The 16,525-nt window shown below is 46.1% G+C and overlaps 1 protein-coding gene across 1 annotated transcript in view; it reads left to right on the forward strand.

Moving 5' to 3' along the window:
* LOC138267855 (collagen alpha-3(IX) chain-like) overlaps positions 1-16,525 on the forward strand; it is a 173,734-nt gene that overhangs the window by 12,803 nt on the left and 144,406 nt on the right. The gene's annotated exons all lie outside the window — the stretch shown is intronic.

Here is a 16,525-nt window from a genome sequence, read left to right on the forward strand (position 1 = left end):
CTCCAAACGAATTTTGGTGCAGTATTTCCGCCCAGGGAACTACCAATATTGCAGTGCATGTTTTTCATGGGGGGAATTACCAGTCGAACCCAAGCTCGGAAGGTTAGAATGAGCAATGTAGCATAATATGCTGATAGGGTGATCACCTGTCATTGAGGCAAATTCTGGACAGGACTGCAAAAAATTCAGGACAAAGGGTCAAAATTCAGGACAAAAATTCAGGACGAAGTGTCAAAATTCAGGGCACAAATTCAAGATCAAACGTCAGTTTTACAGACACTCCCAAGAAGGGCCATACCCCATTAAGCTATCAATGTATTTATTTACTCTTTTTTTTAACATAGCACTATTTATTCACTGTGGTCTTTTTGTGATTGTCTGCTGGTATGCTACATTCAGGGGTCACATTACAACCTTGTTCAGTAGTAAATTAATGCCCTTCAGCAATGTGTCAAGGCCATCACCCCCACCCAAATCTACCCAATCTTTCTTAAAGAGAAAGTAACAACACAATTTTGATTATGTTTCTGAACATTTTAAAACCTCTGGCAAACAGTTTGGGAAACATTAAGGTAATTAACCTTATGCTAGATTAAACAAATTGAACAAAAACATCTGTCTCACCCCAACTACCCATGGACTTTCAACCTAAAAAAAATGTTAATGAGGCAGAGCAGATGGTGTGGACGACAGTCTCAAACCTAATGTCAGGATGTGAGGTACCCACAACTTGTCTGTAGTATCGCAGCACTAGAGTGTATGTCTGGGACTCTACATTTATCTCAGAACTGGGAGCCTGGACTACCAATCAAATATAATAAAATAGGAGGATGAAATGGGATGTTGTTGCTAAGAACTGGTTAAATAAGGAAAAGAAGAGCAAGGTAGGCCAGTTCCTAAAACCAGCCAAGATGGGTCCACCAAGACTATCAGAAGGTATTGGGTACCTGGGCAGTTGTCTCTGCAGACAGGAGAGAAACAGAAGAGGCACTGTCAAGTGATTGAACAAGCAGCACCCACCCACCTTGGCAAACTCTTCTGGTGCAATGGTCCGCTGTTCGTGCTTGTGAAGGGTGAGCAGGGGCCAGACCCCTTGCAAGGTTGTGCAAGGCAATTGCCCATGTATTAATATGGTTTTAAAATTGAGTAAAAGCCAAACTAGTGATCTGGGTTATCCCTAAGTGTCAAGTACACATAGAATCGTCAAAATTATGTGGGATGTAAATTGCATGAACAAAATGTAAACATTTTAAAATATAATTACTGCTTCTTTAACATATGGCACTGTCTCCCAGTTATATACAATTAGACCTCAGATTGAACTTGGAACTAGTTACCTTTTGATACCTAGTGATTAATATCTACCATTCTCCCAATGATTTACGGGATGGAAATCTCGGCAGAGTGTCATGATCCCTCCGAGCCCAGTTTGCTTTTTGGTCTTCTCTTCTGCTTGCTGTAGTGTGCCACGTGGCACTAGTGAAGATGGTTTGCTACCCCGATGATATTATTTTGCAAACCTTCCCCTGCTCGTCCTTTTTTCCTTCTTCAGACATGCCACACATCTGATTTGGTCGCTGGGGCACCATGTGGTAGCTCTTTCCACCCTAAAGCTACCTGTGACTGCAGGTGAATTAGGTCTTCTGGACTTAGAACGCTATTATTCAGCTGCACAGGTCCAATGGGTGTCTCGCTGGCTTTCTGCCCGCCCCCCTGCATGAGATGGGGTTATAAGTAAAGCCTTTTAAGGAGGGCTTACTGCATTGCTCATTATTTCCTACTGACCATTGTATGGATCACATCCAGAGTTATCCTGCACCACTTTCTATTGCCTTGCAAGAACCTGTAAACTCACTGACACAAAGAAACCCTATGCTCCTGCACTACCTTTGTTAAGCCTTGCCACTCTGCACAGGGTGGCTGTGCTCAGAGTAACTCCATCAGTGGCATGCTGCAGATGTCTTCAAATTGGGGGATTTATTTCTGGACGTTGAGCTACTAAATTTCCAAACCCTGGAGGCTGACTACCATCTTCACCCGGTCAACTCCTTACTTACAACCACCTTAAACAATCAGTAAATGTAATATTTCATGTCTGCCACTTAGCACTAAGCATAAATAAGGTGTGCCAGAAGCTCTACACCATAGGGTCTGGTGGCAAACAAATAGAATAGATGCACAGACCTTTCCTGCAACATTGAGACCTCTTTAGGTCTTCTCATCATGATATCTGGGTGACTGATGTGGCCAAACCTTTGCAAGATACAGGCTGGACTAAAATACTGGACTTTCTGCACAAAGTATCCCACGACAGTCATTATAAGTACATTCATAGAGCTTCCTTTGGAATGCATTCCACCATTTGTTGCCATTGGCTTTGTGGGTTGTTACTCACATTTTGTGATTTCACTTTGCTGGCATTATTTCTTTCAGGCTATGCAGCTTTAGTTTGTCCCTTCCCTTGCCCAAACCTTATTTACAGTATCCTTCCGAGTGCTCCCTTTCTGTAAACAGGCCTAAATATATTGTTCTTATCTCATCACATTTGCTGTGCACTCAAAGAACAAGGTCAAATGTCAGGCTCTGTCTTCGGTGGGAACTTACTGTTTACTTTTCTTTCTCTGACTTCAAAGTGAGAAGATTTATGCGACAATCTTGCTGGATACTGGGGCTAGGAAACAGTTTTTTCTATCATAAGACAACATATAAATATACTACAGAATATATCAGCGTTAGGAGTACAAATTAAGCACATTTGTGTTAAGTCTGAACTGTGCTGGAAACAAATACCTTTATATGATTAAAACAAATCATTGCATTAGGTAATGCAATTTCCACACATCGTCTGTGCATTGTATAGTTTTATTTGTAAAACTGTATGTCTGTGCAATGTAATGGTCATTTCAATCAAAAACATGTTGTCTGTAATGGCAGTGTGTTACCACACCATGCATACTCCACTTCACTCTGCTCTGCACCACTTCACAACACTGCACCCTAACCTGCATCACTCCGCTTTACACCACTCCATGCCACTGCACTGTGGGACACTGCACTCTTCTCCACTCCACTCTATGCGACTGCAATCTATACTACTTAAACACTACACCTCTCTACTCTGTACCACTCTACTGTATGCCAATGCACTTTACTCCTCTCTACACCACTGCATTCTGCGCCTCTGCATGCTATACAACTCCAGTCTAGACAACTCCACTCTGTCACTCTGCAACACTTCACTGTACTCCACTGCACTCTATGTTAATACACTCTGTGCTAGCGCACCTTACTCTGTAACACTCAACTCTATGCCCTTGCACTCTACATCAATACACTGTACATCACTCTAATCTACTCTATGCCCTGGCACTCTACACCACTTTACTCTATGCCATCACACTCTATGCCACTATATGCAACTCCACTCTACCCTGTATCTCTCCACTCTACGCCACTTCACTCTACTGTGAAACAATCTATTTACACCACTGCTTCGGCACCACTGCATTCTATGCCACTGCACTCTACCCTACACCTCTCTTCTCTATGCCACTGCACTCTTCTCTTAAAAAATCTATTCTATGCCACTGCACTCCACCCCATTCTGCACCACTGCACTCCACTTCAATGCACTCTACGCCAATGCACTCTAAACAACTGCACTATACACCACTGCAGTCTATGCCACTCTACTCTGCATAACTCCCCTGCACTTAACAGCACTATACTCTGCTCTGCACCACGTTACACTACTCCACTCTGCTCCACTCTACACAACTTCACTCTATGCCACTCGAGTCTACTATGCACACTATGCCACTGCACCACTCTGTACTACTGTACTCTCTGCCACTCTATTGTATGCCACCCTACTCTGCCCCATGCCACTCTATGCCACTTCACCCGATGCCAATGCACTCTAAACGGATGCACTGTATGCCACTGGCCTTTACTCTGCACCCCTGTACTCTACACCACTGCTCTCTGTACCACTCTACCCCACTCTACACTCTACACCGCTGCACTGACACTCTACTCTGCAACATTGCATTCTTCGCCACTGTACTCTACACCACTCTACTCTGTACTACTGCATTGTACATCACTACACTATGCAACTGCACTCTAAAGCACTATACTCTACACTGCACCACTCTACACTGCTCCACTCTGCACCACTGCACTCTATGCCACACAAGTCTATTCTGCACTCTGTGCCACTGCACCACTCTGCACTACTGCACTATCTGCCACTCTATTGTATGCCACTGTACTCCACTGCACTCTATGCCACTCTACGCTGCCCCTGCAACTCTGTGCCGCTGCACTCTATGCGAATGCACTCGAAACTGCACTGTACACTACTGCCCTCTACTCTGCACCACTATACTCCACGCCACTGCACTCTGTGCCATTCTACACCACTTTACTGACACTCTACTCTGCAACATTGCACTCTCCGCCACTGTACTCTACATCATTCTACTCTGTTCTACTGCACTCTATCCCACTGCACTCTGCTATTGCACTCTGCATCACTCCACTCTATGTCACTGCACTCTACAGTACTATACTCTACTCTGCACCACTCTACACTACTCCACTCTGGACCTCTCTATGCCACTGCACTCTATGCCATGCGAGTCTACTCTGAACTCTATGCCACTGGACCACTCTACACTACCGCACTCTCTGTCACTCTAGTGTATGCCACTCTACTCCACTGCACTCTATGCCACTCTACTCTGCCCCACGCCACTTTATGCCACTGCACTCTAAACCACTGCACTCTAAACCACTGCACTCTATGCCAATGCACTCTAAACAACTGCACTCTACTCTGCACCATTGTGCTCTACGCCACTGCTCCTATGCCACTCTACTCCGCTATGCTACTAACCTTTAGCCATGCTAAACAGCAGCCACTCTGGTGTATAATGTGGCTAAAACACATTGGCAAAGCCAATAACCCTTGCATAGACGAGACCTATTGACTTTGCCAGTGTTGGTTAGTACTATGACGTACCATGGTCCCTGAAAGAACTGTGAACATGTAATTCCTTATTTTAAACATGCATCACACACATCACAATATAGGCTGCTTCAAAATGTGCAAATATGTTTCTGTTAAAAAAACAAGTCCTTCTAAAATACAGATTTGAATAATATACAGTTTATACCTAGTACTAACATTTTTTATAACAGTCCAATAAAACTACACACTCCACAGCTCACCTTGGAACACCCTTACAGTGCCTCTCTAAAAGAAAATATCTTTGTCATCAGAAAGCTGCAAGTGACTCCTTTGATTAAAGTCAATGCAGGTTTCCAAGCCCCTTTACATTTGCAGATTTACCAGTTGCGCACATTTGCATTTCTTTAGGGAAGGAGACACCCTGGCAAGAAGGCCTTTTCTTATCTGTCTGCCCTTCCCTCAGATCCCTGCCTTTCAATCCAGCAGGGGAAACTGATCTGGCCCAATTACATTTTGTCCTTTAGGTGAAAGGCTAAAATTACAGACAAATGCTGTCCGTTAAGCCTTTCATCACGGACAGTGGATGGCAGGGTGAAATTATGGGCAGTCCGTGAAAATTACGGACGGGTGGTCACCCTAATATGCAATACTGGGGTTTGCACACCAACTTATTATACGTTATGCATTTCTTTCTCATTTCTTCATGTGAATTTTAACAATTTTTTCTGGTGAAATCTGCAGGGTAAATAGCTCAGTAGTTTGGATTACTTATGGTAATTTCTATTTCCGTACAAACTCCTGTTTACGCCCACGTGGAGATTACCAACTAAACTGTAATGATGGCCTTGGAGTGCTGTGTTTGAAAAGCACGAATGACAAAAGTAAATGAATGGATGCGTGTGTGTTTATTCATTTCACAAAGCCCAACCTTCCACTGCTGAACTCCAGATGGGTGCATCCGTGTGCGTGGGGGTAGGACCCAGGTATTCCACAATAGCTAACAACAAAGTAGGGAGCACTCACAGGGTTTCCACAGCAAACGTGTTTTGGCCAAATGCCTTCCTCAGTGCTTGCAAATGCTATAGGCACAGTACAAAGCGTTTGATTGGTTTAAATAGTAAAACCATTATCCCCATTGGTGAGGACATGGCCAATCAAAGGACTGCAATGTTTCATGTTTGTTTTAATATCAGCCGTCATATAGCTTTAACCGCTTCTGTCCCGCGAACGTAATGGTTACGTCCTGCGGCAGAGTGCTCGTGTGCCCAGGACGTAACCATTACGTCCTGGGCACAGAGCCCAGAGGAAGCACTAGCGCTCCCTCTGTGTTCTTCCCTCCCACCCCCCAAAGGCAGGGATGGAGGGGGAAGTCCTTCCCCTTCCACCCCCGACAGCCCTCCCAACCCCACCACCCCTCCTGTGACGTCAGCGCACAATCGCACGCTGACCTCATAGAGGCCTCCTCCCATTGCGCTGGAAGCTCAGCTTCCAGCGCGATCGGAAGGGAAATGCTCAGCATTTCTCTTCCGATCACGTGGAGGAGGCCTGAGAGGCTTCAAAGGGAAGGAAAGGAATTTCCTTCCCTTTGAAGTTTCTCTGAGCATTTTAGCAGCCGGATTGTGAAGCGATCCGGCTGCTAAAATGCCCACTAGACACAAGGGATTTATTTTTTAAAAGAAATTGGCATAAGGGGAGCGACCCCTTGGGCAAGGGTCGCTCCCCAGGGGAGCATTTTTTTAAAGGTCTTTTCTGCCCCCCCCCGGGGGCAGAGTGGCCTATTATTAGGCCGATCTGCCCCCAGGGGGGGCAGAAACCTCTAGGCGCCAGGGATCACTTTTTTTTTTTTTTTTTTTTTTTTAGAGGTGGGGAGCGAACCCTTAGGCAAGGGTCGTTCCCCTGGGGGGGGGCAAATTTATTTTAGGCCATTTCTGCCCCCCTTGGAGGTAGATCAGCCTATTTTTATTAGGCCGATCTGCCCCCAAGGAGGGCAGAAACCACTAGGCACCGGGGATTTTTTTTTGTTGCGCCAATTTCACGCAAGGGGAGCGACCCCTTGGGCATGGGTCGCTCCCCGGGGCGGGGGGCAAATTTATTTTAGCCCATTTCTCCTCCCCTTGGGGGCAGATTGGCCTATTTCTATTAGGCCGCTCTGCCCCGGGGGGGGGGGGCAGAAACCACTTAGGCACCAGGGATTGGTTTGTGTGTATGTGTGTGTTTTGTTTGGGGGGCAGCCCCTTGGGCAAGGGTCGCTCGCCATGGGGGCACATTACTGTTTGCCATATCGGCCCCCTTTGGGGCAGATTGGCTTATTTTTGGAAGGCCCATCTGCCCCCAAGGGGGGCAGAGAACCCACCAGAGACCAGGGAAGATTTATTTTTCAAAATAAGAGGGTGGGGGTATGGCCATACCCCCACCCCAAATAAATGGGGACAAAGTTGTGCTGCCCACCAGTGGGCAGATGGGGCAATTACCCCCGATCCACACCCTGGGGGGGCAGAAAGTCTACTAGATGCCAGGGAATTTAAAAAAAGACAAAAATAGTGGGGTGGTGGCTACCAACCAGTATGGACCTGGTTATACCCCTACACCAACTGAAGGGGGTAACAGTCTTTCATCTCTCCCCCGGACACTGAAACATCTTATCTTAAGCAAGAGGACCTTTGATTATTTTGGGTTTTCGTTTTACATTTGGGCCATGAGAGCTTGGCTAACTCTCAAAATCGTCCCACTTGGAATGGTGAGGGCTGCACTTTTTGGACTTTGGGACGCTGCAATGTAGAAAAATCCACAAGATCTAGACACATCTGAAAACTAAACATCTGGGTGATTCCAGGGTGGTGTGCTTCACAGGCACCCTGCACCATTTTTTTACCCACAATGCCCTGCAAACCTCCAACTTTGCTGGAAATCACACGTTTTTGTGATGGAACCTTTCAGAATCTGCATGAATCCACAGAATTCCTACCACCCAGCATTGTCTCATCTATACTGATAAAAATTATGCTGCATTTGTCAGCCTAAAAATGTTTTTTTCTCAAACTGCCCTTTTGGACCCGCTTTGGTTCCCCCTCAATTTCGACATGTTTTTCGCTCTTCCCTGTCACAAGCACTGGGCCCACCTACACAAGTGAGGTACCATTTTTATCGAGAGACTTGGGGGAACGCTGGATGGAAGGAAATTTGTGGCTCCTCTCGGGTTCCAGAACTTTCTGTCACCGAAATCTGAGGAAAAAGTGCTTTTTTGGCCAAAGTGTGAGGTTAGCAAAGGATTCTGGGTAACAGATGCTGGTGAGAGCTCCACAAGTCACCCCATCTTGGATTCCCCTAGGTGTCTAGTTTTAAAAAATGCACAGGTTTGCTAGATTTCCCCAGGTGCCGGCTGAGCTAGAGGCCAAAATCAACAGCTAGGCACTTTGCAAAAAACAGGTCTGTTTTCTTTGGGAAAATGTGATGTGTCCACGTGTTTTGGGGCATATCCTGTCGCGGGCACTAGGCCTACCCACACAAGTGAGGTACCATTTTTATCGGGAGACTTAAGGGAACGCTGGGTGGAAGGAAATTTGTGGCTCCTCTCAGATTCCAGAACTTTCTTTCACCGAAATGACAGGAAAAAGTGTTTTTTTGGCCAAATTTTGAGGTTTGCAAAGGATTCTGGGTAACAGAACCTGGTCAGAGCTCCACAAGTCACCCCATCTTGGATTCCCCTAGGTGTCTAGTTTTAAAAAATGCACAGGTTTGCTAGGTTTCCCCAGGTGCCGGCTGAGCTAGAGGCCAAAATCAACAGCTAGGCACTTTGCAAAAAACAGGTCTGTTTTCTTTGGGAAAATGTGATGTGTCCATGTTGTGTTTTGGGGCATATCCTGTCGCGGGCGCTAGGCCTACCCACACAAGTGAGGTACCATTTTTATCAGGAGACTTGGGGGAACGCTGGGTGGAAGATAATTTATGGCTCCTCTGAGATTCCAGAACTTTCTGTCACCGAAATGTGAGGAAAAAGTGTTTTTAGGGCCATATTTTAAGGTTTGCAAAGGATTCTGGGTAACAGAACCTGGCCAGAGCCGCACAAGTCACCTCACCTTGGATTCCCCTAGGTGTCTAGTTTTCAAAAATGTACAGGTTTGGTAGGTTTTCCTAGGTGCCGGCTGAGCTAGAGGCCAAAATCCACAGCTAGGCACTTTGCAAAAAACAGGTCTGTTTTCTTTTGGAAAATGTGATGTATCCAAGTTGTGTTTTGGGGCATTTCCAGTCCCGGGCGCTAGGCCTACCCACACAAGTGAGGTACCATTTCTATCACGAGACCTGGGGGAACGCTGGGTGAAAGGACATTTTTGGCTCCTTTAAGATTCTAGAACTTTCTTTCACCAAAATGACAGGAAAATGTGTTTTTGGGCCATATTTTGAGGTTTGCAAAGGATTCTGGGTAACAGAACCTGGTCAGAGCTCCATAGGTCACCCCATCTTGGATTCCCCTAGGTGTCTAGTTTTAAAAAATGCACAGGTTTGCTAGGTTTCCCCAGGTGCCGGCTGAGCTAGAGGCCAAAATCCACAGCTAGGCACTTTGTAAAAAAACTGCTCTGTTTTTTTTCTGAAAATGTGATGTGTCCATTTTGTGTTTCCTGTTGCGGGCGCTAGGCCTACCCACGCAAGTGAGGTGCCATTTTTATCGGGAGACTTGGGGGAACACAGAATAGCAACCAGAAGAGTCCAGCTGACGTAACGGTATATTGCTTTCAAAAGTCTAACATCGCAGGAAAAAGTTACAGAGTAAAACGTGGAGAAAAATGGCTGTTTTTTTCACCTCAATTTCAATATTTTTTTATTTCAGCTGTTATTTTCTGTAGAAAACCCTTGTAGGATCTACACAAATTACCCCCTGCTGGACTCAGAATTTTGTCTACTTTTCAGAAATGTTTAGCTTTCTGGGATCCAGCATTGGTTTCACACCCATTTTGGTCACTAACTGGAAGGAGGCTGAAAGCACAAAAAATAGTAAAAATGGGGTATGTCTCAGTAAAATTGTGTTGAAAAATTGGGTTTTGTGATTCAAGTCTGCCTGTTACTGAATGCTGGGAAGACGGTGATTTTAGCTCCACAAACCCTTTGTTGATGCCATTTTCAGGGGAAAAACCACAAGCCTTCTTCTGCTGCCCTTATTTCCAATTTTTAAAAAAAAAAAACGAAATTTACCCTGTATTTTGGCTAATGTCTTGGTCTCCTTCAGGGGAACCCACAAAGTCTGGGTACCTCTAGATTCCCTAGGATGTTGGAAAAAAGGACGCAAATTTGGGGTGGGTAGCTTATGTGGAGAAAAAATTATGAGGGCCTAAGGGCGAACTGCCCCAAATAGCCGAAAAAAGGCTTGGCACAGGAGGGGAAAAGTCCTGGCAGCCAAGGGGTTAACACCTCGATGGCATCTGATTTGAATGTGTCTCATAACGGCCTCAAATAACATTTATCTCCTCGATGGACTTGCGGTGCCAGTCCCAGTGTTCTCCAACATTTTCAATTGATCTCTATTAGTCCCTTCCTATCATGAAGCCCAATATGGGTTGCCTCATCTTACTGGAATCAGAAGAAACCAAACACTTTACACATTCTTATTCCCTCGTCAGCCACTCAATGTTGAAACCAGGGGCCAGATGTATCATCACAGCCCTTTGTGATTCGGAAATAGCGATTTTTAAGAAATCGCTATTTCCGACTCGCAAAGTGCCATGTATCACATTTGCGAATCGGTAATAGCGATTTCTTAAAAATCGCAAATGCTATTACCGATTCGCAAATTGCGATACTGGTCCCATTTGCAGCTATGGGCCTGTTGGCCCATATCTGCGAATTTTTTGCATTTCCAAAATTGCGATTTCTGAACCAGAAATCGCAATTTTGGAAATGCACAACCCAAGGGTGCTGGGGGCTAAGGCCCCCTCTGCTGCACCCCAAAAGTTTTTTGGGGAACATGTAAGGTGCACACATGCCAAAAGGGCATGTGTGCTTTACATGTACAATTTAAAAATGCATTCTAAATGCATTTTTAAAGTTTGCACATGGTTACCACCAAGTTCAACTTGGTGGTAATTAGCGATTCCTAAATGCCAAAATCGCATTTAGGAATGGCTTCATACATGTGCTAAGAAATCGCAAATAAGGAATCCTTATTGCGATTTCTAATTTAGAGACTCTCTAAACAGGGTCGCAATTTTAAGGAATCGCTATTTTAGTGATTCCTTAAAATTGCGTTCAGAATGTATTTCATACATTCTGAAATGGCATTTTGCATTCGCAAACGGTCATTCGCACCGTTTGCGAATGCAAAATGCTTTCATACATCTGGCCCCAGATGTTCCCGCAGGCATCAGTTAATGAGTTAAATAACTCGACAACCATACTTTTGAGTTACTTACGGCCTCCAATGGTCAACGGGTAAAATCCATGAGTGGTGTTTCCATGAGAGGAATATTCCTTTCACAAAGTCCCACCTTTCACAGCCGAACTCCAGATGGGTGCATCCGTGTGCACAGAGGTAGGAGGCGCGTATTTCACAATAACTAACAACAAATTGTGGAGCATTCACGGGGTTTCCTCCTTGTTTATTAGTAACACCATGCAGCAAACGCGTTTCGGCGAATGCCTTCCTCAGTGCTTGCAAATACAGATTACTTAAAGTAATTTCTATTTCGGCACAAACTTCTGTTTACGCCCACGTCGAGATTACCAATCGAACTGTAATTATGGCCTTGGATTGCTGGAGTTCTGGAGTGCTGTGACAAAAAAAAAAAACATTTTGTGTGTGTATATATACATTTATTTTTTCCCTCACAAATTTTTTTTTAGAGACCACAAAACCAGCAAAGTTTATGTACAAGTTTTCATTCATCCAAAAACTCACATCATATCCACCTATTCCTATCTCTACACCATCTCTACACAGTGCCAGTGCTCTACATACTGGGCACCAAGACATAAAAAGCAAAACCATCTCCCAAAGGAATAACAGCATCATATTGGTATTAGATCCGCATCACTAACCAAATAGGCAGTGAATAGTCCCCAAGTCTCTAGGTCTGGCGGCAGGAGAAACTTCCAACAAGTAAGTACCTTCAAGTTTGTTACATTCCGAAATTTGAAGCAACTAGTCTTTAACCATCAGAATAACAATTTTATCCATGCACATCTGCTCTGCGCTAAACACCTGTGAGCCCTGGAATCTCTCCTCTAACACCTGCATCCATTACCAAGGGTCCCTTTGTGATGGCTTAGCCCACCATAACCTCAGTGATACCAGCTCCCCTTACCCAGAAGGACACATGCAGATAGTCAATCTCACCTGCCCCTCTCTCCTTGTTACTCCAGGAAACATGAATTGCAATCACTTTGGAGTGTAATCCACCAAGTGTACACGTTTAAAATATGTGTTGTCTCTTTAATTAAGAAACAAGGTTAGGCTTGTGGAATATGTAGCCACACCGTCATAAGGCATAGGTGGGCAGTCCACAGATCCCATCTTGGGCTAGATATTTCATGCCTAGATGCCTCATCCTAAGCACTTCCCTATAAAAGGGTAGCAGTAAGCTTTCCCTTCCCTAGCATGCTTTTAGCCCAGTCAAGGACCTTCAATGTCAGTTGCTCTGCTAGCTGCCCTGGCAAACTTTTGCTTAAGTCTTGCTTAATTCCATAATACAAGGGAATGTCCAAGGCACCATGCAGTTAAGTGCCTATTTATCACCCCCCTCCCCCCCCCCACCTTTTGCCTGGTTTCTGGTGTGATTTTTACTGTTGGTACACTGGGCCCCTGCTAACAAAGACCCCAGTGCCAGATATCTTTCCCCAACACTGCAGTCATTTTGCACAATTGGTAAAACCTTTGGATGCCACTGTAAATCCCTAGTAAATGGTACTCCTGTTACCTAGGGCTTGGGGTACTAAAGGAAGGCCCCTGAGGACTGCAGCACAAATTGTGCCACCCTCAGGGACCCTCTCACTAAGTGCACACAGTGCTATTTTCTCAGGCTGCGCGTCTTGGTGCAGAACTAACTTGAAAACATGACCTGGCACACAGCATGTGTGCCATGTCCCCTAAACACTGCGTGCAGTATATGTAAGTCACCCCTCTAGCAGGCCTTGCAGCCCGAAGGCAGGGTGCATTATAAAACATGTGAGGGCATATCTGTCTGAGCAGATATGCCCCTGCTATGTCTTTGTCAATTCTCAGGCATAGTAAGTGTCCAAGGAGGCCAATTTAAATACATGTGCTGGACACTGGTCATTACGAGTTTCCCAGCTACATGATGGGTTCTCTGAATCCTGGGATGTTTGGTATCAAACATCTTAGAATAATAAACCCTCACTGACCCCAGTGATGGATTTATTAAGAACTGCACACAGAGGGCACGTTAGAGATGCCCCATGTAAACATACAAATTCCTAGCGTGGATACTGACTTGTCAAAACCAGTGCAGTCACCTTAGACAGAGTTCTGGCCCTCAGAGGTGAGAGCCAATACTCTTAAGTGCTCAGAACAAAGGCCTGCTCTGGGCGGGGATGCTAACACCTCGTCCAGGCTGGATGGACATTCCAGGGTGGAGAGCTTCAAAGGCCTTGCCACCTTCAAAATGCGACCAAGGCCTCTCCTTATGGTAGAGAAGGCCGACCCCCAGTTATTGACCCCACTCCTGGCAGCAGGACTGACAGAAAAATTAGGCAGACTAGGAGCCGTGCCCACTTCATGACAGTCCTACCCCAAGGTGGATGAGCTGAAGTGGACACTACCTTTTCAATTCCTCCATCTTGTTTGGAAAGAATTCAGGCCACTAGGATTAGGGCTATGCCCACTTCCCAACTGAAGTGGTCCCAAAAAGGTTGTAGTCACCCTAAAAGTGAGTAGCCTGTTGGGTGCCACCTGGCAATCCCTGTAAAGCCCCTAAATTCAGTATTTACGTGGCACCCTTGAGCTCTAGAACTCAGAATCCTGATGACCCAAGAAGAGCCGGACACTAGAGAGTTGCATCAGCCGAGAAGACTGCAGGCAACTGACTTGGCCCCAGCTTTACCGGCCTATCTGCATTCCTCAACGATCTTGCACCAAAAGACAACCTGTCATGCAGCCCAGCAACCTCCAAGGCTTTCAGCGGACTGTCTGCTTTCGACAAAGACCAAGATCTCGTGAGAATTGCAGACCTCTTGAAGAAGAAACCAACTTTAAAAGAAAAAGATATCTGCCATGAGGAACTGCGAAACCTCCTCCGGACCCATCTCTGCACCTGACCCCCACGGCCCAAGTCCAAGTGGCCCATCAGTCCTGATTAGGTTTCCCAGCAATTCTGAGTCCGAGCCCACAGTGGGCTGAGCCCTGAGATAATCTGCCTCAAAGCTTGCAGCCTCAAACAAAAGACTCCCTCTGATGGTGAGCTGCCCAGTAAGGTGTTCCCAATGCCAAAGGGACAACCCAGCACCTGAAGCCCCTGGGCCTTGGGGAGCTGGACTGTCAGTGTCCCTACATTCCACAGCATCAGACCTTACCTGGACAGCTTTGGGTTTTCTTCGTTCAGCCTCCTGTCCCGAGCCTGCAGCCTTTTTCCAAAACTAATCTCCCCCATTGATGTGCATTGGCACCCAATGCTGTGTTGGCACTCTGCACCTGGTTGCCCCTGTGCCACTAAGGGTGTAAGTTAGGTGCTGCCTTGTGGCAGCCCCCCGCCCCCTTTGCTTGCCTCAACTCCAGGAGATCAACCCCTGACACCGGTTTACTCACCCGTGAGCAGTGCATCTTCGTTCAGCCCCAGTCTCCATTGGTTAACATTGGGCACCGACTCAGAATTTGACCCCAGCATCCGGCCACCCCTGTGCCGCTGTGGGTGCACTCTTGGTACTGATTTGAACCTTGCCTTGTGTTGACCTAAAACCCCGAAGACTGGATTTGTAAGTCATGTACTTGCCTGCAAAACTGCATTTTTGTTTTCTTCCCATAGGTTAACATCACTGAACTGAAAAATTGCTCTTGATTTTTTTTAATTGCTCCCTTGAACTCTAGGACTTGAGCCAAAGTATTTATTTGATTACAAAGCTCTTGGGTTTGAAACATATAAAAAGGAGTGTTATTTTTCTAAATTGGTCTCTGATTTATTCTTTGTGTATGTGTCTTATTTATTGCCTCTGTGAGTACAACAGATTCTTAGCACTACTCTCTGATAAGCCTAACTGCTCACCTACACTACCACAAATAGAGCATTGGTTCTATCTACGTTTGCCTCTCCAGTACCAATTGGGGATCCACTGGACTCTCTACACACTGTACTTCATTTTTCGTGCACTGTATAAGGAGCCAGCTTCCTACACACCAGTAGCACAACACTCCCTGAATGTTTCCATAAATAACACAGCCCCCTTCAGACAGTTTTTACATCACACTTATGGCCACTCTACAAACAGTTTCACATACACACTTTGATTGTTTTTGGGTACTTCTGGCATCATACACAAGGCAGTAGCCGCAACGCCCCCCAAGTCCATGCTCAATTTGTCAGCTGGTCCTTTCCAAGACCAAAATACCATAGCTGAGGTGTTTTGCACACACAGTCTACCTGGTTGTGATTCTACTGGAGAGGCTTAATTCATCTGCATGTGTGGCTGGTAGTTCAATCAGGATACCAAAACTACACATAGGGGCTTGCACAATCAAATACAGTTTTTCTTCAGCTGGTACTAATAACCCACCAGTATCATATATGACCTTACCACTGTTGCCATCCAAAGCAATTTTGTTCTGCCAACCATATTAACCCTGAACAAAGTGACTCCCCTGACCATTTGGTCAGCGTCTGTTTGCTCCCTCCTCCACAGCACCACCTGCTGCTTCCATTGCTGCTGATCCATCTCAGAGCCTGCGGGCCCACCTCCACCCGCAGGCACTCTTTTTGTCTGTGTTTTCTATCTTTGCACTCTTGTGCTGCTTGCCACTTTCCCACGCTCTGTCTCTGCCGCTGTTTCTCCTGTGGTCCCGTCCTCTTCCTGCAAAGTGCTTTCCCCCGCCTTCCAGCTTACCATCCCCTCCCACCTCCTACCTCTCTCCCCTTCTTAATGGCAGCTGCTGCGCAGTGGGAGTTACTCCATTGACCCTCTGGTCTGTGTCTGTTTGCTCCCTCCTGCGCAGCACCACCTGCTGCTACCATTGCTGCTGATCCCTCTAAGAGCCTGCCAGCTCTGAGATTGAGGGCTATATCCAACCACAGGCGCCTGCCTGCGCCTCATCCCTGGTGGCCTAGTGGCCATCTGTAAATGTCTGTTTCTGTCTTTCTTGCCTTTTTCATCTTTTTTCATCTTTTTGTCTTTTTCCTCTCTTTGCACTCTTGCGCTGCTTGCCGTTTTCCCGCGATGTGTGCCTGTCGCTGCTGTCCTTGTGGCCCCCCAACCTGCGAAGCGCTTTCCTGCCCTCCCAGCAACTGGCCTCTCCCACCTCCCTCCCCTTCTTAATGACGGCCACTGTGTGGCTAGCTCATCTGCGCCCTTCAGTGCTTAGACTGTGCCCAGCTCCCCGGACCCTGCTTCCTGCACCAC

Source organism: Pleurodeles waltl, chromosome 2_1 (genome assembly GCF_031143425.1).
Source record: "Pleurodeles waltl isolate 20211129_DDA chromosome 2_1, aPleWal1.hap1.20221129, whole genome shotgun sequence".
Lineage (NCBI taxonomy): Eukaryota > Metazoa > Chordata > Amphibia > Caudata > Salamandridae > Pleurodeles > Pleurodeles waltl.